Source organism: Hyperolius riggenbachi, chromosome 2 (genome assembly GCF_040937935.1).
Source record: "Hyperolius riggenbachi isolate aHypRig1 chromosome 2, aHypRig1.pri, whole genome shotgun sequence".
In the NCBI taxonomy this organism is placed as follows: domain Eukaryota; kingdom Metazoa; phylum Chordata; class Amphibia; order Anura; family Hyperoliidae; genus Hyperolius; species Hyperolius riggenbachi.
The window spans coordinates 369,796,176-369,823,403 of NC_090647.1; the positions used below are offsets into that span (position 1 = coordinate 369,796,176).

The 27,228-nt window shown below is 40.2% G+C and overlaps 2 long non-coding RNA genes across 2 annotated transcripts in view; one reads left to right on the forward strand and one right to left on the reverse strand.

Annotated features, from left to right (window-relative positions):
* Positions 1-16,211, forward strand: part of LOC137544486 (uncharacterized) — an 81,845-nt gene extending 65,634 nt beyond the window's left edge. The window contains exons 5-6 of the long non-coding RNA XR_011025878.1: positions 12,665-12,803; positions 15,905-16,211. This is a non-coding gene — a long non-coding RNA (uncharacterized lncRNA). The remainder of the gene's footprint in view (positions 1-12,664; positions 12,804-15,904) is intronic.
* Positions 1-27,228, reverse strand: part of LOC137544488 (uncharacterized) — a 227,131-nt gene that overhangs the window by 159,628 nt on the left and 40,275 nt on the right. The window lies entirely within an intron of this gene.

Sequence of the window (27,228 nt, forward strand, 5' to 3'; positions counted from 1 at the left end):
TGTGATCGAATGTGGCCTCATCCTATGCAAACATCTATATGGGCGTATATGAGGAGATGTATAGTTACACGGATGAATTATTTCAAAAATATGCACGTCACTGGTACCAATACATGGATGATGTTTTTTGCATGTGGGCGGGGCCACACCTGACCCTTGAGGCTTTCCTTTCCAGGGTTATGAGCAAATGTGAAGAAATTAAATTGATACTACATAGTTCAATGGAACGTATTAGCTTCCTTGATACTATGGTCATGAAATCTGGGGGCAAGCTAGTTACTGACTTATTTTTTAAGCCTACAGATGTCAACTCCCTTTACAGTACAGGAGTTTTCATCCAGAGGCGACCAAATGGGCCATCCCGATTAGTCAACTACGAAGAGTACAGACAGTTGTTACGGATCAGTCACTGAGAGACCAAAGACTTAGGGACATGCAAGAGAAATGTATTCAGAGGGGATACCCTGAGGGTATGGTTAATAAGGCTTATACTAGATCGCAGACAGGTGGGAGGAGATCCCATGGCTCTCATGTTGAGACCTCTAAACGTATTCCGTTTATTTCACATTTAACACATTTAACACACAAAGTCCTTGTATTGCTAATATGGTTAAAAAACATTGGCATTTTTTGGCAGACAGCTTCCCTGAGGTTAAAGAATTTCAAAAGCCACCCCTCCATAATATAGGAGGGCGCCCAGTCTTAAAGACAGACTTGTTCATGCAGATGTACAAGTTGATAGAAAGACGCAATTGGCACAGAGGGGCACATTTTCTTCCATGAATTGTGTGTATTGTAGCTCAATTATAAGGGATACTAAAAATTTAAAATTCAAGGTTGCTACACATGCAATTCGTCATATGTGATTTATGCCTTTAAGTGCCCTTGCGGCCTACTATATGTAGGTCAAACTACAACTAAACTTAAGGTTAGGCTGTCTGCCCACAAATATACAATTCATGAGAAATTAATAGACCAATCTATTCCCTTTAATTTCCAACAAGCAGGTCATAGTGTTAGTCAGCTACAAGTACAGATTATAGAACAGGTATTGCCACCTAAAAGAGGGGGAAACTGTATCAAGAAGTTATTATGGAGTGAAGCGTACTGGATACAAAAACTGGATACACTTGAGCCCCGTAGTCTCAACAGGAGCCGGATCTCACTCCATTTATGTAAATTTATTACTTGCCTTGGTTCTTCTCTTGCTACCTTAACCCGCCTTTCCTTCTGTAAATTCTCCTCTACAGGTGTAGTTATTGTAGGAGGATATTGATATGTTTGCCAGTTTTTATGTTGATGGATATGGATACATTTTTATGCTGTTATGTACTAATATGTTTTTACGCATTATGTGTGTTTTATGCATATGAATGTATGCATGCGCACCAGGAGCTACATTGCTGCAGTCTAAGGTTCACTGCATTTGTGGTTAGCTAGGTGGGTGGGGCCGAAGGAGGTGCGGCCCCGCCCTCCCCATGATGTACATACAGTTCCCCATCAGGTTCGCTGGGTGGGGGGTGTTGCGTCATTAGCTTTTGGTGACGCATGCATATTTTTGTCCGCATCTGACACGTACGGAGAGGAGGTGTGCCACAGGTTTGGTGATCTATCAGTGTGTAGCAGCATAAGTTCCCCATCAGGTCCTCCAATGTGAATCTTACTGTGATTGGTCAGTTTGAATATATTGCTGTGATTGAATGCTGTTGAACACAGTGGACTATATAAGACTGTCAGTTTGTCTGTTTGATGTCAGACCACATATAGCCTTGCTTGAAAAAGAAGCTATACACTTTGAAACATTGCAGATGTTTGCTATATGATGGCATATTAAAATAAAAATAGCTATTTGAAGACGATGGTGCCGGTCCTCTTCCTTCATAGGAGAAACACACAATGATATTTGAGAAGTGAAATGAAGTTTATTGGATTTACAGAAAGTGTGCAATAATTGTTTAAACAAAATTAGGCAGGTGCATTAATTTGGGCACCACAAAAAAGAAATGAAATCAGTATTTAGTAGATCCTCCTTTTGCAGAAATTACAGCCTCTAAATGATTCGTGTAGGTTCCAATGAGAGTCTGAATTCTGCTTGAAGGTATTTTGGACCATTCCTCTTTACAAAACATCAATAGTTCATTCAGGTTTGATGGCTTCTGAGCATGGACAGCTCTCTTTAACTCACACCACAGATTTTCAGTTATATTCAGGTCTGGGGACTGAGATGACCATTCCAGAATGTTGTACTTGTTACTCTGCATGAATGCCTTAGTGGATTTTGAGCAGTGTTTAGGGTCGTTGTCTTATTGAAAGATCCAGCATTGGCGCAGCTTCAGCTTTGTCATGGATTCCAAGACATTGGTCTCCAGAATCTGCTGATACTGAGTGGAATCCATGCGTCCCTCAACTTTGACAAGATTCCCAGTCCCTGCACTCTCCACACAGCCTCACAGCATGATGGAACCACCACCATATTTTAATGAAGGTAGCAGGTGTTTTTCTTGGAATGCTGTGTTGTTTTTCCTCCATGCATAACACCCCTTGTTATGCCCAAATAACTCAGTTTTAGTTTCAGCAGTCCACAGCACCTAATTCCAAAATGAAGCTGGCTTGTCCAAATGTGCTTTAGCATTCCTCAAGTGGCTCTGTTTGTGCTGTGGGCAGAGAAAAGGCTTCCTCTGCATCACTCTCACATACAGCATCTCCTTGTGTAAAGTGTGCCGAATAGTTGAACGATGCACAGTGACTCCATCTGCAGCAAGATGATGTTGTAGGTCTTTGGTGCTGGTCTGTGGGTTGACTCCGACTGTTCTCACCATTCATCGCTTCTGTCTATCCGAGATTTTTCTTGGTGAGCCACTTTGAGCCCTAACTTGAACTCAGCCTGTGGTCTTCCATTTCCTCAATATGTTCCTAAGTGTGGAAACCGACAGCTGAAATCTCTGAGACAGCTTTCTGTATGCTTTCCCTAAACCATGATGGTGAACAATCTTTGTCTTCAGGTCATTTAAGAGTTGTTTTGAGACCCCCATGTTGCTACTCTTCAGAGAAAATTAAAACAGGAGGGAAGCTTACAATTGATCCCCTTAAATACTCTGTCTCATAATTGGATTCACCTGTGTATGTAGGTCAGGGGTCAGCTTACCAAGCCAATTTGAGTTCCAATAATTAGTTCTAAAGGTTTTGGAATCAACAAAATGACAACAGTGCCCACATTTATGTACCTGCCTAATTTTATTAAAACAATTATTGCACACTTTCTGTAAATCCAATAAACTTAATTTAACTTCTCAAATATCATTGTGTGTGTTTCTTATATGATATATTTAACTGACATTTTTTATCATAACAACCAATGAATTATACAGGAAAATCATGACAGTTAACAAGGTTGCCCAAACTTTCGCATCACACTGTAGATTACATTGCTTGAGCATCTTAATAATAATAATAACAACAACAACCATAATAATAATAATAATTATTATTATTATTATTATTATTAATATTATTATTATTGTTGTTATATTTTCTTGGTCTCAGTTTTCGTTTTTTTTAGTTTTGATTTTACTATGTAACGCTCTGTAAAAAGGTAAAAAAATAGGAAAAGAAAAAAGCACTCTTAGATATTGTTTATATAGGGTATAGGGCCTTATCCAAGACAGGTCTCACCTCCTTAAAATGTGGCTGTACTTGGATAACAGCCTGTAGTAGCTTTGTCCCACATAGTAGGCAGGGAACAGGCTCTCAGGCTGTAGCGGTGGAGGTGGATGTGCTTCCCTCTGGCAGCCCCATTGATAGTGTCCCCAGTGTGTATCCAAGGCTTGCAAGGATGCGATGGGCCCTGGCGCGGAGCAGTACACTCTACTCAGCAGTCAGCAGCATACAGAGTGTGGAAGATGTAAAGCCGTGGGGAGCAATAGCTGCTGGATGAGAATGTTGCACTGCTGCTAGGTTACCAGGCAGCAGCAGAAAACGCTATGGATAGAGCAGAATCATAAAAGTGAAGTAAGTAGCTTTTTATTAACAGGCAGCATTTTATATAGGTCCTCCCTCGGCTTCCTCAGGTCTGTAAAAAAGTAAGGGATCTTTAAAAATATCCTTTTTGTATATTTATCTTAGTAAATGGCTTGTCTTGTCATTCTCTAATCCAGAGGGTGACAAAATAAAACCATGACACCCACATTTTATTACCTGCCCCACCTCCTAATAGAAGTAGTGCATTGGTTGGACCTTAACATTGAAATAAGGGTTCTATAAGGGGGGGGGGGGGGGGGAGAGCTACACAGTGTTGAAAATCACATGGACTGGAGTGGTCGAGGGGTGAATTATTCACATGCTTACTGCCTTCTTCTGGCTCCTGACTTTTGGTTGTTAGGTGATTTTCTTTGGAAAGGGGTGTTTTCAATGTTTCTTTTTGTTAACCACTTCCTGCAAAATGATTGTTTTAACCAGTTCACCCCAAGAGTTTTTACCCTAACGGACCAGAGCAATGTTCACCTGTCAGTGCTCCTCCCTTTCATTCCCTAATAACTTTATTACTACTTATCACAAGAAAATTATCTATACCTCGTTTTTTTTCACCACCAATTAGGCTTTCTGTGGGTAGTACATTTTGCTAAGAATTTTTTTTATTCTAAATACGTTTTAAAGGAAAAATAAGAAAATAATGGGGAAAAAAATCAATATTTCTCAGTTTTCGGCCTTTATAATTTTAAAATTAAATGTTCTCCTGTGGTTAAACCAACACATTTCATTTTCCCAGTTGTCCTAATTATTAAACCATTTAAATTATGTCCCTATCACAATGTATGGCGACAATATATTATTTTGAAATATAGGTGTTATTTTTTTTTGTCTGGTCCATAATTACAAGCCCCTATGTAGTAAAGTAAAAGTAATTTTTTTTCATAAAATATAGATTAAAAAAATCTGAGTCCCTACAGCAACTATTTATGTATCTTTTAAACGGATTTTTTTGCAAGTGTTTTTTTTTTGGGGGGAAGGCTGGCTTTGGAAGTGTAAGTTATTAATTTTATTAATATTGTGTACGTATATATGTGCCTGTATGTGTAATTTAACTTTTTGGCCATTATAGGAGGTGTTCTTTTTTTTTTTTTTTTTACATTTAACTACACTGTGACTGTTTCCTGTTTTATACAGTAAATGGACGTTGCCGCTGATAGCAGTCACGTCCATTCATTCCAGGCATTGCGATTGGGTAGAGGACCCAATCACTGAACACGGAATCCCGATGGAAATGGCGGCGGGAGCGCGCGCCCACACGTGTGGAGTGGTGGCGGGAACAAACAACGTATTAAAACGTCTTGTTGCCGTTAACAGGCTCAAACATGACGTTTTAATACAACACATTGTCATTAAGTGGTTAAAGTGTCCTATTTTTGCACTTTTTAGTGATGATCTGTTTTGCAGAAGAGATGATCACTATACACCGTGGGTGCAGGCATGCCTACGTATGTGCACAAGGGCATTTGCGTGGCCACTTTCCACCTCCTATGGGCGGTCAGGAAGTGGTTAAAATTAGAAAGTATTTAAACATTTTAGATATGTTTCCATTTGTTTGGGAAAGGATGTTTTATTTACATTTTTTCTTTGTGAGATATGTTTATAAGGCAAAATCAATGAAATTTGCTGGCAATTACTGCAGCTATCTTCTGAGACATGTAAGCCCAAAGCAATCCCTAACTAATGGTTAATAAATTCATAGTGTGACAGTTGGATATTACCTGCTTCACAGTACATTGCTACTTGCTGCAGCATTAGGAAATCACTTGCAATGAGTTAGTATGAGCTTACAACCAATAAAGTGGACCTAAAATGTAAGCTTAGTAATTCTAAAAAAAAAATTACTTTCAGGTACATTACAAATCACGGTTTAAAACTCCCTTACCTGCTTTAGTAAGAACACACTAAACAGAGTTTGGGGTATTTATTGGCACATAAAATCGTATTAAAAAAACAAAACAATTGCAAAAATAGCAATACAACAATAACAACACATGGATCAATTAAAAGGTCAAACATGATAGTCTTAACATGTTCAAATAAATATTAAACGATTAAACTAACAGGGTTTTTTTGTTTTGTTTTTTTGTGTTTTTTTTACAAAATAATGTCAATCAAGTTTCTTCTAAAATGTCATTGAGTCTTTTAGATGAATTGTTCTCAAGCTAAAAATCAAGAGGGACTCTTTGGTTCTTATTGAAATGGAGAGGGCATTCTGGGATCATCTCAGTAGGTAAATGATTACCATGAAAGGATATGAATCATATTTTTCTTTTTAAGTATTTTGCTTTACTATTAAATAAATATCATCCTGATTCAAAACATCTTGCTTTTACTGAAGGCTAACACCGTACAACACCCTATGGGGTTAATTCACTATAACAAATAGCGTGCCTTATCAGAGTTAACATACCTTATCAGAGTAGCATAGCAAGCGCTACAAACTTATGCCTGCTAATTAGCAATGACGAAAGCTCCACTGGTCTTGCCCTGACCCCCTGCGGGTCCAATCACTTTAAAGGACCTTATCCCAGCACTTTGATTGGCCCAATAGTCTGCCTGTCACTTCACAGGAAACTTGACAGGCAGCCTATTGGGCTACCCAAAGATAAAATAATGTAGGTCCAACAAGAGACATTTTCTCACTATTTTCGAGTGACTATTTCATTTTTAATAAATTGAAGGAAATGTCTAGATACTTTTATGCACAGATAGTTGATATACTTCAACCAGTAAACAGTTTAGCTAATTGATATTCACAGGGCAGGTTCTCCACTTTCTGCTGCCTTAAGCAAACCAGTGCCTTTGTTGCTCTATATATTTCAAGATATATAGAACAATTAGAACATAAGATTGTTGAGGTAGATATTAGTTTTAGTGGATAGGTAGAAGAAACCAAGTTAGGGAGCCCCCAGTTATATCTAGTCAGACAAACCCCCATCCCTATTTCCATTAGGTAGTCAGATACAGCCCCCCATCCCCAGTATAGATAGCCCCAGAAATCCCCAGTATAGGTAGCCAGAATAGCCCCCAGTATAGGCAGATGAAAGTCAGCCAAATTAATTAGCTAGCCAGATGCAGCACTCCTCTCCCAGTATGGGTAGTAAGAGGAGCTCCCAGGTAGGTAGCCAGATCACCCCTGGTATTAGGAAGCCAGAGCCCCTCCCCCCATCATGTAGGGAATGCAGCGGAAAGAGAGGTGAAGGGACTCACCTCTCTGAAGATAAAGGGATAGGAGGGATGCATTGGATGACTCATGCAATTCATTTCCCAATTGGGCATCTTGGCATTTAACGATTGCACTCATCATGCAAACCGCCAGGGGTGGTGGGTCACTGACATTCTGTTTCCATGAAAACCAAGATGCTGAAAAAAAGAAGACTAATCATGAGCATCCCTCATTTCCCTGTATCTTCAGAGAGGTGCGTCACTTCACCCCCTGGTCCTCTCTCTGCATAGGCCTGGGCAGCAGCATGCCAAAAAAGAGAAACAACAGAAACAATAGGTATAAAGCACTGCACTACACCTATAGTTGCAAAACATATGAAATATTTTATTGACCAGTTGAAGCGACAAACAATAACGCACTAGCTAGTGAGCACCAATTCCACATGAATCAAAACATGTCAAATGAACCATCCCTTTGCATGGCAAAGACACTAGATAGAGCAAGTCATTAAAACCATTACAAAAACCCCAATCAATGCAAGATCTTGTTTAAAGCTACCCCATACCTATGCACATTTTTTGCCACTTGTATAAGTAAGATTACATATAAATAAGGAAGTTGTGGGCCTTATAATTAGTCTCCAAAACCTATAACTACCAAACTGAGTGGGCCAGAAAGAGGCAGTCCATGAGAAATATGTGATAACAAATGCCGGTATATATAATAAGCAACACTTTTTTGTGATGCTCATCCAGAAAACACAACAGGTAGATTGACATTATCCATTCAGGGGCATAGAACTACCCAGCTTGTTCAAATGTGGTGGCTCCAAAAGATAGCAAAGAAATACACTGATGGCCTAGGCCAACTCCAAAGCCACAGATTTAATGCAAAAGTGTTCAGCTAGCAGCATGTCACAGGGAAATACTCTGTTACAATAGACTCTGTGCCATTTTACTAATTTCCATTGACGTCTATGGAGCCAAGTTTTGCAGTTCATTGCAAAGCTCCCATATATAATACATTGACACACACCAATTTGGTATGTATAATCCATAGAACATGTAAAACATTTTTTTTAAAAAAATACCTTATAGTTTTTGAAAACAAATCATGTTAAACTTTAGAGGTGAAAATGTGTTTTTAAACCAGTGTCATGCCATAGATTTTGACTCATTGTATGCTATTGTTGCAGGTTCAATAGTGGGAGCATGAGGGAAAAAATGTTTTGTTTTTATAAAAAAGATCTTGTAGCTTTAGAGAAAATTGTGTCTGTAAAAATGAGCTGCCAATTGGGTTTGGTGAAAAAAGCCAAACTCTTCTCGCTCCATGTTAGTGTGCAGTCACAAGCTATTTGCAGCTGCACAGTGCTGCCAAGCTATGGTCAAAAGGCCCTTGTTGATGGGCTTTGGGGAGATCCCAGCTCTGGAATGGTGAGATGAGGAGGATGAGCGAAGCCTCAAAAAAAAGGTAATTAATCAGTGCTGTGGACTACAAAAGGGACCTCAAAAATCTCTGCAGAGTTTTGTTTTTTCAGAGCATGATTTACACTAGAGATGGCCCGAACGGTTCGCCGGAGAACTTGTTCGTGCAAACTTAGCTGGTTCGAGTTCATGGTGAACCGCGAACACTTAGCGAGTTTGACCTTCCCTCTATACTACATCATTGGGCTAAACTTTGACCCTCTACGTCACAGTCAGCAGACACATGGCAGCCAATGAGGCTGCACTCCCTCCTGGAGCCCCCCCCCCCATAACAGGCAGCAGCATCGGCCATGTTCTCACTCTGTGTGCTGCTGTATTAGTGAGAGAAGGGAGAGACATTGGAGAGATAGGGAAAGCAATTGTTAGGAGGTCTGTTAGCTTGCTCCTTGCTGAAATTTGTTGATGAAAAGCACCCCAAAAAAGCTCTTTTGAGAGCTAATGCTCTTCTGATGTGTTTTTTGTGTGTGTGTGTGTGTGTGTGTGTGTGTGTGCCACTGACACTGCATATACAGTAGTGTCTGTCACAGCTGACGCTTGCTAATTGCTGTACTGTGCCAGGCCCAGCACATTCAGTGCATACCTTTCACTGCCTCTGTGTGACTGCACTTTGTATTATACAAAACCACCACCAATCAGTGCATACCTTTTCTCTGCACCTGTGTGACTGCACAATTGTATTATAGCAGCAGTCAGTGCATACCTTTTCCCTGCACCTGTGTGACTGTACAACTGTATTATAGCAGCAGTCACTGCATACCTTTTCCCTGCACCTGTGTGACTGCACAATTGTATTAAAGCAGCAGTCAGTGCATACCTGTTCCCTGCACCTGTGTGACTGCACAACTGTATTAAAGCAGCAGTCACTGCATACCGTTTCCCTGCACCTGTGTGACTGCACAATTGTATTATAGCAACAGTCACTGCACCTGTGTAACTGCACATTATATTATACCACCAGCAGTCAGGTCAAAAAAGTGTTTAGTACCTCACCTTTATCAGAATGAATGAGGCATGAATCCCGGAGGGCTACTGCCTGCCCGAAGATTAAGTCTGTCCCCACACACAGCATCTCTGCCTGCACGCCATGTGACTGCCTGCACCAAGACTAAGTCAGCCCCCTCACAGCATCTCTGCCTGCCAGCTGCTGCTGCCTGTCCTAAGACTAAGTCAGTCCCCACATAGCATCTCTGCCTGCAGACCGCTTGACTGCCTTCTCTGCCACCACCAAGAGGGTTCAGGACTCCAGATGGATTCCTGAATTTTTATGGCCGCTGCTGCTAGCAGTGGCTGCTACCAAACATAATAATATTTTTTTCTAGTGCGTGTACATGCCTAATTTTTCTGGCTGCACTGCGGCTGCAACAACAAAACAAAAGGCATGTACATGTGTCAATTCCCCTTCGTGATCATTACCTTGCCGCGGTGAAGGGGCTTGCATATCACAATGAAGCAATGACCTATAATAGTGTGTTGGGGAGGGCACACCCAAGATAATAAGGTTGTTGCTTCATTGTGGACAGACCAAATTCGATCAGCTGGACAGTCACTGTTGTTCTGTCATTGAGCTACCTCAGCCCAACCGTATGGGCTTGAAAACCGCCATCGCCTGCACTCTCGCCATTGTGCGCACCAGTCCAGCACGGCCATCACTACACAAACAGCTGTTTGTGGTGTGTTACACAGTGAGTTTGATCTGTCAGTGTGAAGTAGTACACTACTTACACTAACTGCTGATCCATGTATACACACGCAAGATGTTTTCATGCACTTTAGGCCTCCAATTTAGCAATGCAATGTGATTTCTGCCTTTTAGGGATTATAACCCTGCTGTGCATCAGATCCGTAATTTTCCCCGGGACTTTTGGCATGTATCCCAACCCTCCATGCCCCCCTCCAGGTGTTAGACCCCTTGAAACATCTTTTTCATCACTTTTGTGGCCAGAAACAGTATTTGTAGTTTTTCAAGTTCACCTGCCCATTGAAGTCTATTGCGGTTCGAAAAGTTCACAGGTTCGCAAACTTTTTCGGAAGTTCGAGTTCAAGGTTCGCAAACCGAAAATCAGAGGTTCGAGCCATCTCTAATTTACACTCTCTGAATTTCTACTAAAGAAGACGGGCAAACATACATTAATTGCTACTGTTCACCCTTAAATTGTAACCGTTGAGCATAAAATCAAAAATCAATTCTTTATTTTTATCTGGTAAACAAGTAATAAGGATGCTATCCAAAAGTTAAAAATCACTTTTACTTTTCTTATCCATAAAACAACATTCCTCAGTTTCCCTGGCTCTTATCTGGCACATCTGCCACACAAAGGAAGTTGCAGGGCATGCTGGATTGTCTTTTTCTGCTTCTTTACTTTCTCCTCAGACTTAACTAATGCAGCCTGATTGGCTGAAGCCTCTTTCCCTCCTGTTTTCTCCTCCCACATCTCTGTTCCTCTCTGATTGGCCAATATTTATCATGCTGAGAAAGTGCACTTTCTATTGCAGAGCTGGGTGGGCGTGCCTGAAGACGGCGAGGAAGGTGGACACATTCAGGCAGAGGAGAGTAAGGAAGGAAATGACTTAGGGATTGGCTTCAAGATAGACACAGTTAACATGGAAAATCCTAAGAAGGATTTTCTCTTTTTTTTTTAACTATAGAAAAATCACTAAAATCAAAATGTGGACAGTGCAATATATATGTTATGTGAGTAGAGCAAGTATTTATCTACTTATATATGTGGGTTTTTTTCTGAGATAGTATGGCCGACATCTCCTCTTTAAAGAGGAACTGCAGTGAAAATAACATAATGAAAAATAAGTGCTTCATTTTTACGATAATTATTTATAAATGATTTAGTCAGTGTTTGGCCATTGTAAAATCTTTCCTCTCCCTGATTTACATCTTGTATCACATTTCAACATCTTTACTGCTGGCAGTTAATGGCATTGATTTATTGATACTGCATTTGGTAATGCTGAAAACAGCTGACTTTACCAAACACTTAGGAAAAAGGCGATTCATCAAAGCTGTTACTGCATGACAAGCTGAAATTACCAAGCAGTGAGGCTTACCGCCTTATAAGGTAAATACCTCAACACATGTCAGTAAATGTCAATTTATCAAGGTTAAACACAGGAATGTGTTCGATCATTACCGGCTGTTTTGAGGTTGCATAAACCAGCTCAGAAGGGCTTCCATGTGGATATCCCTCTGGCTGACAGCCACAGAGAGCCAAGAGGGACAGTTCTCTCTGTCCTGAAAGCTCCTGTCTCCTTCGTGATAGGCTTTGCGAGAGGGTCTAGTTTTCCTACCCCCCAGGCAGTGAGCAGAGAGAAAACAACAAAAAGATGTTTCCCATGCCTCCGTTTTGGCCGTTTAACCTTTTAGGTTCCTGTTTGTATAAGCGGAGGAGCTAGTGGGAAATCAACTAAGCATGACAAGTGTAGATGTTTCTTGACAGTTCAACTAAGCTGTGGCAATTGAATAAAAAGTTAAGAAAGACTTAAGCCCCATCTACACCATACAGTTTTTTTTTTTTAATCGATTCGATTGATTAATTTGATTCGATTTAATCCGACATGTCCGATCGGGATTTTGCAATGGCAAATTGAATCAAATCAAATCCCGATCGGACATGTCGGATTGAATCGAATCAATCAATGAAATCGAATTGAATCGAATCGGCCAAAAAATTGTATGGTGTAGATGGAGCTTAATAAGACAGATTCAGAGCAGATTCAGAGGGAACAGTGGCAGTATAACAAACATGTACGTCTAAAGGGATGTCAGGATGCCTTTATCTATTGTAATGCCCTCCCTGCATGGAGAACAGCGAGTAACAACAAGGATTCTTCTGCTGTTAAGAACAGGTTTTTGTCAATAGGCTTGCGTAATATAACGAACTTTTACCACACCTGTGAAAATATTGATGAATTAGCAAAAAAAAGTCTAAAATACCGAATGCGGGATTTTAACGACTTTTTTTTCATTGAATAGCCTTTGATGAATCAAGGCCAATCTCTGTGGAAGGCATGAAGCTTTTTGGCAGTTGGAAACAGTGCTGACATCACACTGTAGGAGGGGTTTCACCACAATATCAGCCATACAGAGCTCCCGATGATCCATTTGAGATAAGGTAAAGATCTCTTGTTGGAAAGGGGATATCAGCTACTGATTGGGATGAAGTTCAATCCTTGGTTATAGTTCCTCTTTAAATTAATTTCAGTACATGTATTTAAAACACCATAAAGAAAGAAAGGAGTTCCGCACAATGTTCTTTGCAAAGTATAAATCCACCTTTACTGAATCAAGTTAAAACTACACAGCCGGATAGCTATGATTCAGGCCCAATGTGAGTCCGACACATGTCAGCTACCCAGCTGTGTTATTTTAACCTGATTCATTAAAGGTGGATTTATATTTTGCAATGCAATGGAGTGGATTTATACTTTGTGCAGAACTCCTTTCTTTCTTTGCTGTCAATTGGATTCAAGTCGCCTGGTTCCTGCACGGTCCTTGAAACGCAACAACCATTATATTTAAAATACTGTACAAATACTGAGGAATTTTTAAATACAGCATTATTATCCTCACGTTATTAGACATGGTTTGTGTTCTTTACACACTTAATGTTAGTTTTGAAGGTGGCCTATTTAATACAAAGTTTCTACAACAATAAAGGACAATAGGAGGAACTAGATGTGATCTCTCAAGCTCTCTATTGCATTCAACGCTAACAATTTTGGGAGAGAAGAAAAAGAGATTGATTTGTTTTCAGTCTGCTCTCAGAGTTTGCTTAACATACAAAACTCATTTTCTTTCTGCTTGCAATATTGATCAGTTGAGAATGTGATAAGATTACAATAATCTTTACCTTGAAAGAGCCACCCTGCAATCAAATTGAAGAGAAAGTAAATTGTTCTTTTAAATGGTATGTATTGTATTGAATATCTTGTATTAGAAAGATTCTCAAGCAGACAGAACTTGATGCATTTCTATGTTAAAGGATCATTTTCTACAACACAAAGTGTAAGTCCCAAAATACTTTTGTTATATATTCATTGACAAACACATACAAAACAAAGGGAAGGTTGAGTAACTGACAGAAAGCAAACACACAATCACCAAAAACTGATGTTTGTGCATTTACTAGACAAAAAAGGCCATATGCCGTGCATGTATGAGGCCTGTAATGGCTTCCCATAGAGCTTCCCAGAATCATTATGCTAACAGACAGTGGCAGTGCTCACATGTTCTATTGTATGCAAAGGTGTTGCGTGAATGTATTACATGTAGTATGCAAGGATGGTTTAAAGTCTCTCTCTCTGATATTTTTGGTGCAGGAATGTTGTATAAATATCCCTGCAATTTATAAATACATTTTTTGTCAAGAAATAAATGTAAATTTAAAAAAAGCATGACACCCCTCCCATTATTAACCTCTTGTACCACATGTAAGCTCATAGATAATTTACTGATGAATTCACAGCTCATAAGTGTGTGGGGAAGTTAATTGGAATATGAACAGCTTTTTTTACATAACAAAGGGACTCACAGATATCTCCAGTTAGTAGATAAAATTTAGCATTCATACCAGGGGTGGCCAAAGTGCGGCCCTTGGGCTGGCCTGCTCAGCTGTTTCATCTGTTCTTTCTTTCTTTCTTTCTCTCTCTTCTGTATCTTTCTAACTTCATCTGTATATTTATTTCTTTTCTGTGATTCTTCTGTTTTTTTTTTCTTTACCCTTCTTTTGTTCTTTTTTTAATGTTGCACCCAAACTTCCACTGACCATGCTCTCTGCTTCTCACACTAAAATGACTAGGACTTGGAGCCCATGGCCCATTTAAATATTCCACCCAAGCTTTTTCATTGATCTGACACAGCTTTGCCCTTTCCAGATAGAAATAAATAAGTTGTTTTTCAAGTCTAGTACTACAATCTTTCAGCTAAGCATGGGTTGGTAAAAATGATTTTGAAGCGTAATGAGACTGGATGAGATTGGATGCCTCTCAGCCCATGATACTGCCACAATACATAGAGAACCATGAACTTCCACAGTCCTCTGTCATCTCTACTATAATAAATGGGGTTTAATTCACACATGTGCAGGGATGGGCTCACGAGTAATCATGAGTGCTCGTAAGGACTCAAATTCGTAATTAAAATGAGCCTTAATTGCTGCAGCTGTGCGGCTGGATGATAAGGGGTTATTTACCCATAATTCCGCAGTCCTTCCTGCGCTCCAGCTTGCATGCGTCCTATTGGCCGGCTTGAAGGAGGAAGTGTATGTAGTGAGGCTTACAACGCGTCCAATAGGACGCGTGCAAGCTGTTTGGAACACAGGCAGTATGGCAGAATTATGGGTAAATAATCCCTTATCATCCAGCCACACAGCTGCGGCAATTAAGGCTCATTTTATGAATTTGAGTCCTTTCAGACTCGTGATTACTCGTGAACACATCCCTGTACATGTGTATGTTTCCCTATCTATTTATGGGCATCCCACTGTGTCTTTAGCAGGTTTCCCACTTTATTTTAAAAAATGTTCCATACTCAGGCATTGAGATGACTGATGAATTATTTTCTTAAAGATTACCTGAATTGGCATGGGACATGATGAGATAAACATATAGACATATGGTACTAGTCCTACTAAGACATTATCTGGGGTCCCTTTCTGTTTTCCTATACAGCAAGAGTTGTCTATGCAAAAAGAGCTTGTCTGCAAGCTATTAAGTCAAGTTTTCTGAAAGTAAATAGAAGCTGAAAGACTGCTAATACGGTTTTGGTGCAGGAAAGTTCAAAGGGTCATTACTTGTCTTCTTTTCAGCTTAAAACACAGAGTGTGGATTCTAAATTGCATCTTTGATAGTCTGATGCTATCTTAAAAATAGAGCTATAAAACCTAAAATAAAAATATGAGATTTTTCTATAGTGATGTTTTATTTACCATTTGTACTACACATACACTTCATTATTATCTCATAAGTGTATTTTCACTTCAGGTTCATTTTAACCTGCATATTATAATTATTTAGAATTTATATAGTGCCAACATCTTCTGCAGTGCTGTACAGAGTATATTGTATTGTAACTTGTCTGTCCCTCAGAGGGGCACACAATCTAATCCCTACCATAGTCATATGACTATGTATGTATCATGTAGTTAATGTATTGTAGTCTAGGACAAAATTTAAATGAAAGCTAATTAACTTCTGTGTATTTCGTTGTATGCAGGAGGAAACTGGAGTGCCCAGAGGAAACCCACACAGACAGAGCACATACAAATTCCATGCAGATAGTGCCCTGGCTGGAAATTGAACATACCTATTTTTTCTATAATATTCTTTCAAGAGTGAAGTAGTGTTGTTCTGTCATCTGAACTTACATCCCACACTTAATCTGACTAGGAACCTGCAGACTAAATGCTTGGTTTTTTTTTCTCATCAAGTCTTCCAATTGGTCCAGATCAATGGGCCGATTAGAATTGTTGCAAGTATGAAATGGACAGTAAAAAGCCTCAGTGAGAATTTGGAAATCCAAATATGCTGTCTGTTTGTTTTTACTTTTTCCACATTTACTAACATTTTACATATCTTCCAGGAATGTTTTGCCTCAAATGATTTCTTAGTTTATAGTTTGATTTTTTTTATTTATTTTTTTACATCTTATTCCTGTAATTTTTAGGAAATGCAAGTTTGCTTACTAATGTATAATATTTAAAAAGATATATTTAGATCTTATTTTAATCTAAACAAAATGAGTTTCTAAAGCAAAACTTGATATATGGTTTTGCCGTAAAATATCTAATTCATTCTTGCTTGCAGGAATTTCCAAATAGTATTCAAATGTTATTCATAAGAGTTCTTACCACTCTTATAAAATGAGGAGAGTTTGTTTAACAGAAAGGCAATATGCTGCAGTCAGCCTGCAAAGTGAAGTTATTGCTGTCTTTTTCAGACCCATTTCATGGAGCATAGATGTATTTTAGTTCAGCCAGATGTGACCTCACCATAGAGAAAGGAATTATCTTGTATTCATTACTGAAATTGTATAGACATTCTAAATGGAAATCTCTTAAAAAGTAAGTATGTCTATTTAGAAGCATAGAAATCATTATATACATATTATGTCTTGCAAAACACATACCGTACTATCTTCTAAATCACTCATTAAAGGTTTTATTTTGTTATCTGTGCATCTCAGCAGCAGAAGGCTATTTTTTAAATACTTCTCCTACTGTGCAGAAAGTAGACCAAACAATCGTTTCAAATACTATTAATATGTTAAAAAGCATCTGTTGTTTTGAATTTCACACTAGTCTGCCTTTCAAATACAACCACTGAAATATTTTAGAATTCCTCTTATCAGAAATGATCACAACAACCTGTTTTTGAAAATGAATACTTAAACCCTCCTGGCGGTCAATTAAAACCGCCAGGGGGCAGCGCAGCACTATTTTTTAAAAACATTTTTTTAAATCATGTAGCTAGCCTAGCGCTAGCTACATGACAGCCGCTGTGAAGCGGCATCCCCCCACCCTCTTCGATCGCCTCCGGCGATCAAGCCCGTCTGGAAATCCCGTTCTGAATGGGATTTCCATTAGGGCTTCACCGTCGCCATGGCGATGGGCGGGACAACGACACCAACGTCATCGACATCGTGACGTCAAAGGGAGTCCCGATCCACCCCTCAGCGCTGCCTGGCACTGATTGGCCAGACAGCGCATGGGGTCTGGGGGTGGCGGCGCACCATGGCGGGTAGCGGAGAATCAGCGCGGAGCGGCGGCGATCGGGCAGTACTCGCAGCTAGCAAAGTGCTATCTGCGTGTACCAAAAAAATTATACAAATCGGCCCAGCAGGGCCTGAGAAATCCTCCTGCACGGTATAGCCCGAGCTCAGCTCGGGCTTACCGCCAGGAAGGTTAAATCAGTAGTCCAACCTATGAGGTTTTTCAGTTATGAGTAGAGGTGGCCAATGAGTAGAGATGGCCATTATTTTGGATTACTTACAGATTTAATGCATATTGCATACAGCTTGTGATTTGGTCAATAAAATGCACTTCCTACCAATTTTAAAGTGCCAGGAACCTCCATAAATTCAGGTTGCTCTTTATTATTATAAATGTACTCTTTATTGTCCCCTAACAGGGGATAGGCAATTGAACAGGTGAATAACTCATCGTTTTACCATTGAATGTTCACTAATCTTAACCCCCCTCCTCCTTTGTACTTGCCTGAAGCCTTGTCAAGCAATGCCAAGATCTGAGACAACACCCACCTGTGTTCCTGAGGCCTGTCCCCAGCTCGGCAGCCACCTATCAGTGTTCTCAGAAGGCTTTAGTAAAAACCGCCAAGGATTTTTTTTTCTATGGGAGGGTAGGGTTTTAAAATATAATGATCATTTCATGGTGAACAGATGAGTTATTCACCCGTTTCATCACTGATTCCCCATTAGGGGACAATAAGAAGTACATTTATAATAAGCAAATTTTGATTGGAGGTGCGAGGCAGGGATTTTTGGTGCATGATGCCTGCTGCCTAGCGTCAGACCCAAAACACTTTCACTATATGGCACAGCAGCATTATCAATAAAAAGTACAACATTACTACCTAGCTAAACTTCACCCACTGTTAACAATTTCTGATAAGTGGCTTCCTGTATAAAATTCAGTCTACCACCATTTCAGAAAAGCAAATGCCACCTCAGAAACACTAAATGCAAATGCAACCTAAAAACACAAACACAGCCTAAAATCACAAATGCGAAAAATGCAAACACAACCTAAAAACTGCAAAACACATATATGAGAGGAAAAAAACGTTTTAGGATGAAAAATTGACTATTCAATATATTTTAGGAGTCTATTAGTGATGACCCCACATTTCATCTTGAATCCACTTTAATGTGTGACTCTACTTTCAGTCTACAGCATCTTTTAGGTTCTAAGGGTATGAAGAATTATACACAGGTGGATAGAATATAAGTCACTTAACCTAATTCCACTCTCTCCATTCTTGTAGTAAACCCTGTTATGCAATGCACTAGTTCCAAAGTTGAGGTAACTAATCCCTTCAGAGTGTCGACCCAGCAATCAGACAACAGAAGGGGCTCCAGCCTAGGGTTTGGCCTGGCATAATATTAGTGTACACAATAGTGTACATAGGCAGCACGTGTGACTCATGTGTGGTGGCCACATTGCTGCTAGTTTGTCAAGAACAGTAAAAATGAGCTTGAATTTTCACTAAAGTCATTTTGAAATATTGCACTTTCGCCTGAGTTGATATTTTCACAAACACATTATGAATTTTTCAGTACTCAAAGTTTTGCAAAAATGAGAGCTTTCTTGAAAATGAATTTTCTCGTGTCCGAACACTTTAATGCATTTAGCGAAAATGTGTTTTCTCATGAGCTAAGCTAATGGTCCCACTCAAGGGGAGAGACAGCGAGTTATTATAATTCCTGTCTTTCCCATTGTTGTTTGGTTGCAGGGTCAGCAGTCCTATCTGGTAAAAAGTCATTCTGCTATGAAAACAGGAAACCAGGTGGTTTCAAAAATAGTGGTTTTCATTTTATGCTTATAATGTACACGCTATCTTAACCACTTCACACTAAATTGAAGTTTGTAAATAACCCATGTGTGCACTATAAGTGTAAATATGATGTTTATATAAATGTCCATTCTGCCGAAATGCTTATGCAGGCTCACTGTGGGAGTGCACATGGATGTGTGCGTATGTGCCCTGGTATTTTAACCCTTCAGCCATGGCTTGAATTGGTTAAAAATGAGACACATGACACAAACTGCATTATAATTAGAAAAACATTGAGTATGAATTGGAGCTTTGGGTTAAGTATATGGAAAAGGAAGTCAGAATAAGGCAGAAACATTTAGGGTCAATGTTTTGGACCTATCAACAAGAGGATCTGAAAATTAACAGTCGAATTATGTTTTTCCCATTTTACTTTCATCAGTGTCTGTTTTCCAACAGAAAATGCTGAAGTGGAAGAGTTTTACAGTGAAATATAGAGGATATGTGATAGAGTTGCAAAAGATGGTACATTAATAATTATCTGTGATTTCAGTGGTAAAGTGGGGAGAGGAAAACAGTGTCAGAGTATAGCAGGTGCCAGGCAGATTTAGTATACATAAAGAAGCTAGGAGAAATGATCTGCAATTTAACTGCATCCAAAATTTTAAATGTAAGTAGCAGAGGTTTTCAACCTTCAAATATTTACTTCGTTACATGGAAAGTAAGATTTTAGTGTGTGCAACCAAAGTAACCGTATGCTGGTGCCACAAAGATGGGTATTCACCATACAGAATGTGAGATCACTCAAAGGGATCAGCTGTAACTTAGATCATTATTTAGTAAGAATAGAAATGAGCCAGAAAATTGCTGAGGAGTGCCATCAAAAGGGATAAAAAAAGTTGAACTGTGCAAAACGTCAGTCATCTGCTTTACAAGAACCAAATCAAAAGGAACTAGTTGTATTATTATTATTTTATTATTATTTAGTATTTATATAGCGCCGACATATTACGCAGCGCTGTACAGTGTATATATACTGTATATATCTTGTCACTAACTGTCCCTCAAAGGAGCTCACAATCTAATCCCTACCATTGCCATATGTCTATATTATGTAGTGTAAGTACTGTAGTCTAGGGCCAATTTTTTTTTTTAGGGGGAGCCAATTAACTTATCCATATGTTTTTGGAATGTGGGAGGAAACCGGAGTGCCCGGAGGAAACCCACGCAGACACGGAGAGAACATACAAACTCTTTGCAGATAGTGCCCTGGCTGGGATTTGAACCAGGGACCCAGCGCTGCAAGGCGAGAGAGCTAACCACTACGCCACCGTGCTGCCCGACAGTTAGTTGTATAACTGAATGACTGTAATCTGGAGAAATGTGTAGAAGAAAATTGGCTGAGTGTTAAAGAGGTAATAGTAAGTGTGACATTGAGCCCAATAGGTTATAATTGGGGAACCAGAAATGTAGATTGGTATGATAAAGAATGTAAACAATCAAACAAAATAATAAAACAATACAAAAATACTTTTAAAAAATAACAAGAAATAACAAGAATAAATATAGCAGAAAAAAGGAAAAGGGAAGAGAATCTCATAGGCTACGTAGGAAGAAGAAAAGAAAAGCAGGACATAAATATGTAATCTAGATAAGTCCAGCTTCCTGAAATTTTTTTTTTCAAAAATATGAAGGGTAACACAAGATATGCTTAGGGTCTGCTTCAAAATAGAGCCTACTCATAGAAATGTAAACAGATGAATGAAAAAATATTTCATGAATCTTTGCGGGAGTAAATAATAACAATTTCAAGTATGGAATAAAACAACTGTACTATATTTTACTGCCAATCCTGAGGTGCTTGAGCCAAGGGAAGCTTAAAGTGACCCTGTAGTAAATGGGGTATGGATTCTGCCATATTTATTTCCTTTTAAATAATGCCATTTAACAGGCTTATTTGCTGATCTTTACGTCCTATTATTTAAATTACTGATTCAAAATTAGTTTCAGACCAGGTGCTCAGACCATAATATGGCAATATTAGCTATATGCCTGCTTTAGGTTTTTGTTTAAAGCACTACTAAGGCCCAAATGATCTGCCGGACAACTTGCATTGTTTAAAAGGAAATAAATGTGACAGTCTACATATCCCTTTCACTGCAGGGTCAATTAAAGTTACTGAGATAGTAAATAAACAACCTAAAGAACTGTAAATTACCAGTATGTGATAGTATAACTTCGAGTTACAGATTGCAAGCTCATGTTGAACTAGAACTCATAGGAGTATGTAAGTAAGGGGCTGAAAAAGCCCAAAAAGCTTCCTTATTAAAATGATATGCAAAACAGAAGTTTACCTCCTTAAAACAGAAAGTATTTGTGATTATTCAGGTTAGAGTCAGCTCTGAGGTGTTTCACAGTGCATCACTGCTCAATATTCAAATCATCTCTTTGTTGTTCCTTATATCTAAACACACTTCCAGAATATATTACTGTACAACATTTAAATTGTGTCCCTAGTAAAATGTATGGCGATAATATTTTGTTTGGAAATAAAGGTGTATTTTTTCTGTTTAGTGTTTTTTTTACACTAGAACAATATTTATAAGCCTTTATTTACAAAAAAAAACAGTAATATAACCTCATGACATACATATTACAAAAGTCCTTAAAGAGGAACTGTAAACAGAAAAAAACTCCTCTCAGCGATGTCTAGTAAAAATGCCTGGGACGAACCATTTTTACTCCTGGCAGAGTAACAGGTTTTTTTTTCTTTATTCCAGCAGTTGTAAATGTTATACAGTGAAGGCTGTAACCACCTTTTATTTCTTTTAACTGACTGATGTCATCAGAAGGCTCCCAATGCATGTGTGTAGAGAAGTGCAGTTAGACAACTAGGAGTCTAGTGGTTTGTCTGTACATACAAACAAAATTGAATGGCTGTTGTGAAGCATTTTTAGTAAAGTAATTGCAGCAGGGTAAATGAATAGAAAAAAGGTGGTTTATGGTGATAAACGAGGAATAGAGAAGATCAGGTCTATTTCTGTACTGTAAGAATCAAGTTGCAGCCTAGAGCATTGATGGCTAACCTTGGCAGTCCAGCTGTGACAAAACTACAAAACCCATCATGCCTCTGACTCCCCTATGTATGCTTAGAGCTGTCAGAGTATTGCAATGCCTCCAGCTGGAGTGCCAAGGTTAGCCAACACTGGCCCTAGAGGGTGGGGCATAGAAAGTTTGTTTCATTGCTCCTCACTTAATCTGCGAAAAGCAAATACCTCTCCCATCTTATTCCTGGTACACATCATTCTATTTCCTGTTTGATAGTCGGGTAGAATTGATTATTTCTGACAGATCCGATCTGATTTCCGATTGTTTTTCTAGTCGCTTTTCCGATCACTTCTATACAAAATCATTTGTGGATGTGGCTACCTTTGGCAGCTGCTGGATGTGAAGACGTTTTTTCTTCATTTTGACTTGGATACATTTTAAATCAGGTAGTGCAGGCTTTGGTTCTTTGACTTTTAACAGGGCCAATGTTTTTACTGTAAGCTGTGTTCTGTCAGTAAGGGCCTGAGTCCACTGATGCAGTTATATCAGCTTTTCAGTTACACACCAATGTTACAGATGCTGAAAAGCAGACAGAAGCAGACACAACTGCATTAGTGGGCTCAGGCTCTTAGGCTCCTTGTACACTATGGGGTTGATTCACTATAACAAATGGCAAGCCTTATCAGTTAGCATGCCTTATCAGAGTTAGTGTGCCTTATCAGAGTAGCATAGCGAGCGCTACAAACTTATGCCTGCTAATTGGCAATGATGAGAGCTCCACTCATCCTGCCCTGAGCCCCTGCGGGTCCAATCACTTTAAAGGACATTATCCCTGCACTTTGATTGGCACAGCAGCCTGTCAAGTTCCTTGTGAAGGGCAGCCTATTGGGCCAATCAAAGTGCGGGGATAATATCCTGAAGGCTGGGTGCACACTTAACAGAAACGCAAGCGTTGTTGAAAATGCTGTGTTTTTGCCGCAAATGGAAGTCTATTGGCCGCAGGAAAAACGCATATCAAAAACGCACATGCGGTTTTGCTACATGCATTTTCAAAAACGCTGGTTTTGTTGCATAGTCTTCAAAAACGCACATAATGAAAGCCAATGGAAACGCAATGGTATTCGTTTTCCATGTGTTTTTCTATGCCTTTTTGATTAAAAAAAAAATAGTTTTCCGATGTATTTCTGCTTCCTGTTGTCTTCCTAGTGATTTGCATAAAACGCAAAAAAAAAAAGCACAAAATGCATAAGAGTTTTGTGTATGCAAACTGCAAATGCATTAAAATGCACGCAAAACGCTTGAAAAACATATCGGCAGTAAAAAAAAAAAAAAAAACGCTACCGCAAACACACCAAAAACGCACACTGCGTAAAAGAACCATAACATAAAATGCAGCCTTTCATGTTGTGTACACCTACCCGAAAGGTGATTGGACCTGCAGGGGCTCAGGGCAGGACGAGTGGAGCTCTCATCATTGCCAATTAGCAGGCATAAGTTTGTAGTGCTCACTATGCTACTCTGATAAGACACATCAACTCTGATAAGGCATGTTAACTCGGATAAGGCACGTTCACTCTTATAGGGCACGCTATTTGTTATAGTGAATCAACCCCTATCTGCAATGTGATCCGTCACAGCACACAATATCGTGTCATCCCAATGCGATGCAATGATGTTTCTATGGGGCTAGTAAACTGTGCACATTGCATTGCAATGGGTTATTTGGATAATGCACTGCTTTACAGTGGCAGTGAAGCACACTGTATGCATTGCAACGCATCGTATATCTAAGGTGTGATGTGACTTTTTGGCAGCATTGCATTACGATTCTATACATATAATGCAACGTACCTAGTGTGCAAGGAGCCTTAGCCTGTGGAAAGGGTGATGGGAAATTTGGGCACCTGCTAGCAGCAGAAGTTTTGGCACCACTGTAGGTGCCCATTGAAATTCGCAGTGAGGTGAAATTTGGGCACCTGTAGCACCAGTATTACAATAGGCACCTATGGTGGCATAGTGATAAGCACTCTTGCCTTGCAGAACTGGGTCCCGGTTCAGATACCAGTGGGGCACTAACTGCATGGAGTTTGTATGTTCTCTACGTGTCTGTGTGGGGTTTCCCCTGGGCACTTTGGTTTCCTACCATCTCAGACAAGCTGGCTTCCCCCTAAATTGGCCCTAGACTACAATACATACATAGACATATGTCTATGACAGGGATTAGATTGTGAGTTTCCCTGAGGGACAGTTAAGTGACATCTGTCATTTGTCCTGGAACCTCTTCTGGTATTTTGACCAGTTGCACACTTCTGCGCATGCGCAGCCTCGTCCACAGGCCCACGCCATGCTCCCATGCCCTGAAGCATACTGCGCATATCCCTCCTATGCACATGAGCGTTCAGGAGAGCGTGGCTGATGGACAGCGAGGGAGCCCACATACTGTACCTCATAGGGCTGGAGGAAGCCCCAGGTAAGTATAAATATGCCGATTACTGTTATCTCCGGTTCCCTTTAAAGTGAACCTGAGATAAAAGACTTCTCAAGCTTTATACTTATCCCCTTTAGAGCCACTCAGTCCCTCGCTACTTCCCTGGGTGGCTCCTGTCCCCCACAGTATGGCCCAATAGCCTGGCCCATTGAGCGTATTGTGCTAGCGCAGAACGCTCCCAGCCATGGGAGCATGCCTGGCCGAGACATGCATGTGCAACAAGGCAAGACTCGGTCATGCTACCAAGCCATGCTGCGGGGACAGGAGCCACCTGCAGAGACTGTGAGGGACTGAACGGCCTCTAGGAAGCCCCAGGTAACTATAGTACCTGAAATGTCTTTCATCTCACGTACACTTTAAAGGACTTCCGATGTGACAAATATTACTCACCTGGGGCTTCTTCCAGCCCCTAGCAGCAGTCTCAGTCCCTCGCTGCAGCCCCAGTGCTCCATATTGTCCCGCTGGTAAAGATCACGACCCCACCAGCGGGTTGTGTCTTCTGCGCCTGTGTGGGTATTCATGCACACCCTTCCATGTCATCTGGAGCGTACTGCGCCCGCGCAGTAGTTGTGCACAGATGCACTACGTGACAGATGACGTGGACATGCAGTCCACGCAGGTGCAGAAGAGACGTCCTGCCGGCGGGGTCGCGATCTTTACTGGTGGCCAGCGGGACAACGCAGTGGACCGGAGCTGCGGCAAGGGACTGAGACTGCTTCATAGCTCCCAACTGTCCCTTTTTCGGGGGGACAGTCCCTTTTTGGGAGCCCTGTCCCTCTGTCCTCCTCATTTGTCCCTCTTTCAGGACTTTGTCCCTCTTTCTATGTAAATATGTATATTTTTATACTAAAAATGTGTTTGATTGACTATAAACTTTATTCCCAACCTTTAAATTGATATATTACTAATTTTAAAATGTTACTATGAAGGAAAATGAACCAGGATAGAAAGGACCAATGTGGTTTGAATTATAAAACATATTTTTTTTATGAAATCTTTATGGTATGCGTGACTAGAGGCGTGGTGAGGGCGTTGCCAGGGGTGTGGCAGGGGCATGACTTAAGTGTCCCTTTTTCTCATCTCAAAAAGTTGGGAGGCATGCTGCTGCTAGGGGCTGGAAGAAACCCCAGGTGAGTAATATTTGTCACATCGGAAGTCCTCTAAGCCCCTGCAGTGAAGCAGTGCTGTATATATGTGTCTGATCCATTGCTTGATGGAAAAGCACCAAATGACTGCTGTACTACATGTACAGAACAAACTCTCCATAGTGAGAGGGTCATGGCCAGCTATGTGAAATGTCACTCTTCTAATAATTGTTTCTCCCTTTGCTGCTCTGACCACTTATATTCCAGCTGAAGTCTGTACAGAGAGAGAAGCAGCTTAGGAAGCAAAGGGGGGAGGAGGAGGGGGAATTGTGTAGAATATATATGAGGGAGATGTAATCTCTCTGTCTCCCTCTCTATCTCTTTCTCCCCCCTCTTGCTAAAAGTTTAGAAGTTGCCTTCTCCCCTCCAATATCAGCGGCAGGTGTTTAACTCCCCTCGTCCCAGCTGGAATCCCTCTCCTAAGCTCTTCCTACAGCCTCCGATTATCTTATAGCTTTGCCTGCATGTCATGTGCATTCACCCGACATGCAGGCAGAGTTAGAGGATCAAAGGCTGTGTAGGCAGAGCTGACGAGAGAGGGATTCTAGCTGGGATGAGGAGAGTTAAAAACATGTCGCTGACCTGCAGGTCATGGACCTGATAGTGGCGCAGCTTCATAGGGCAGAGAGGGATGATCAATCATCCCATCGGAGGCTGCAAAATCAACTTCTGCGTGTGCTCACGTCCCATCTTGATGACGGTGAGAACTGCAGCTTTTTTTCCCCTTGGCAACTTGTGATGTCACTACCCAGAAGGCAGTGCACACAAGCCTAAATAATATACAGCCGCGGACCAACTTCATGAGGGGGCGTGGCTTCCTACTTAAAGGTGCAATACCAGCAAAATGCTGGATTTATATCAGAAAATACTGGGTTTTCATCTATAAATTGTGTATAGGCTACCTGCTGGCAATAAATTGTTTTGACCTTACAGTTCCTCTTTAAGCTAACTTATGTAGTTTTTTTTAATGATGTAAATTTTTTTATTATTTTTATTTTGGTAACTATGAGGTAGGGCTGAAAGGAGTTAAAAAATAATAAAAATGTAATGTTTCTATGTGAAAGTGTAATCTTGTATTTGGGTGTAGTTTTGCTTTTTGGCTAACTAACACACTAATACACTAACTCCGTGTTCTATAAATAGAAGACGGAACCAAGTGTTTACATGTCCTGTTTATGTCTGATTTTTTTTTTTTTAATCAGAGCCTGCATTGCTGCTGGAAGCTCTGATTCATTACAGGCACGGTGATCGGGTTTGAGAACAGTTGTTTCTCATTCCCTGATCACGGAGGGACAGGATTGCGGCAAATGCAAACAGGATAGATGCGACGATCGTGGGCGACAACGG